This window comes from Sprattus sprattus (assembly GCF_963457725.1).
Source record: "Sprattus sprattus genome assembly, chromosome: 14".
Lineage (NCBI taxonomy): Eukaryota > Metazoa > Chordata > Actinopteri > Clupeiformes > Clupeidae > Sprattus > Sprattus sprattus.
The window spans coordinates 7,343,235-7,345,734 of NC_137912.1; the positions used below are offsets into that span (position 1 = coordinate 7,343,235).

The 2,500-nt window shown below is 47.4% G+C and overlaps 1 protein-coding gene across 2 annotated transcripts in view; it reads left to right on the forward strand.

Moving 5' to 3' along the window:
* Positions 1-2,500, forward strand: part of stk24b (serine/threonine kinase 24b) — a gene marked incomplete at its 3' end in the record, with an annotated part of 21,489 nt that overhangs the window by 9,812 nt on the left and 9,177 nt on the right. The gene's annotated exons all lie outside the window — the stretch shown is intronic.

Below are 2,500 nucleotides of genomic sequence, written 5' to 3' on the forward strand. Positions count from 1 at the left end.
CGGGGTGGTGTGTTTTTTTTTTCAGAACAGTAAATACCCCGTTTGATCGTAAACTCCCCGCATAAACACAGTGTTCACACATGTGTTCTGTGTCCTTGTTGTTCAGGGCTGTATTCTCTAGCGAGTGGAAGTCTGGCTCTTCGAGCATGAGAGAGCCGGCTGTAATATGCATGAGCGCCGCAATGGTGCGAGGAGTGTGAATGGAAAAATTGGTTGTGAAGTGAACAACTGAGATATTTTTTTCACTGTGTGTGTGTGTGGGCGCGTGTAAGTATGAGTGAGTATGGGTGAGTGTGCATGTGTGTGAGTGTGCACGTTAATGTGTGTGTGTTTGTGTGTTTGTGTGTTTGTGTGTGTGTGTGTGTGTGTGTGTGTGTGTGTGTGTGTGTGTGTGTGTGTGTATATAAGTGCTTGTGTGAGTTGCGTCAGTCTGTTGTGGCTGATGGCTGTTGTAGCTGCGAGGAACTCCTGGTGGTAGCTGGTGGGGGTTGTGCTATGACTGTATGCAGGTCAGAGAATGAATCATTCATTTGGATGAGACAGAAAGAGAGAGAGAGCAGGCAGTGGGGGTATGGTTCTTATGGGGCTATGGCAGTTAAGAGAGGGAGAGAGAGAGAGAGAGAGAGAGAGGGGGGGGGGGGGGGTGAGCGTGAGCGAGTGAGAGAGAGAGAAGGAAAGAAACAGACAGACCATGGTGAAATAATGGAGTATCTTGAGAGTCTGTGTTCATGTGGTAGGCTGTTTGGAAAGAATTTCAAAGTAAACCACACACACGCATGCAAATGCGCACACACACACACACACACACACACACACACACACACACACACACACACACACACACACACACACACACATTGCCACTTTTAAGCGCGTCATGTGAGAGAGGAACTATGTAACCCGATTTTCTGTTTCCCACCCTCTCAACTGCAGTTAATCCCAAATTAAACTGGGATTAGACGTAGCTCCAACACCCACACCACAGCCCTCTCCAGGAATAAAACAAGTTTTCCATCTCCCTTCCGTCTCAAGCCATCCAGTCACCTTAAACTCCTGCTCCGTCACGCTTCCTCTTCCTCTTCCTCTTCTCTTATGTGTTCCCTCCGTACCCTTCCACTCATCTGTTCCTCTCCTTCTCTCTTCCTCTTCACTCATCTGTTCCTCTCCTTCTCTCTCTTCCTCTTCACTCATCTGTTCCTCTCCTTCTCTCTCTTCCTCTTCAATCATCTGTTCCTCTCCTTCGCTCTCTTCCTCTTCACTTATGTGTTCCTCTCCTTCTCTCTTCCTCTTCACTCATCTGTTCCTCTCCTTCTCTCTCTTCCTCTTCAATCATCTGTTCCTCTCCTTCGCTCTCTTCCTCTTCACTTATGTGTTCCTCTCCTTCTCTCTTCCTCTTCACTCATCTGTTCCTCTCCTTCTCTCTCTTCCTCTTCACTCATCTGTTCCTCTCCTTCTCTCTCTTCCTCTTCACTCATCTGTTCCTCTCCTTCTCTCTCTTCCTCTTCAATCATCTGTTCCTCTCCTTCTCTCTCTTCCTCTCCACTCATCTGTTCCTCTCCTTCTTCCTCTTCCTCTTCACTTATGTGTTCCTCTCCTTCTTCCTCTTCCTCTTCACTTATGTGTTCCTCTCCTTCGCTCTCTTCCTCTTCACTCATCTGTTCCTCTCCTTCTTCCTCTCCCTCTTCACTCATCTGTTCCTCTCCTTCTCTCTCTTCCTCTTCACTCATCTGTTCCTCTCCTTCTTCCTCTTCCTCTTCTCTCATCTGTTCCTCTCCTTCTCTCTCTTCCTCTTCTCTTATGTGTTCCCTTCGTACCCTTCCACTCATCTGTTCCTCTCCTTCTCTCTCTTCCTCTTCACTCATCTGTTCCTCTCCTTCTCTCTCTTCCTCTTCACTCATCTGTTCCTCTCCTTCTCTCTCTTCCTCTTCACTCATCTGTTCCTCTCCTTCTCTCTCTTCCTCTTCACTCATCTGTTCCTCTCCTTCTCTCTCTTCCTCTTCACTCATCTGTTCCTCTCCTTCTCTCTCTTCCTCTTCTCTTATGTGTTCCTCTCCTTCTCTCTCTTCCTCTTCACTCATCTGTTCCTCTCCTTCTCTCTCTTCCTCTTCACTCATCTGTTCCTCTCCTTCTCTCTCTTCCTCTTCACTCATCTGTTCCTCTCCTTCTCTCTCTTCCTCTTCACTCATCTGTTCCTCTCCTTCTCTCTCTTCCTCTTCACTTATGTGTTCCTCTCCTTCTCTCTCTTCCTCTTCACTCATCTGTTCCTCTCCTTCTCTCTCTTCCTCTTCACTCATCTGTTCCTCTCCTTCTCTCTCTTCCTCTTCACTCATCTGTTCCTCTCCTTCTCTCTCTTCCTTTGCACTCATCTGTTCCTCTCCTTCTCTCTCTTCCTCTTCACTTATGTGTTCCTCTCCTTCTCTCTCTTCCTCTTCACTCATCTGTTCCTCTCCTTCTCTCTCTTCCTCTTCACTCATCTGTTCCTCTCCTTCTCTCTCTTCCT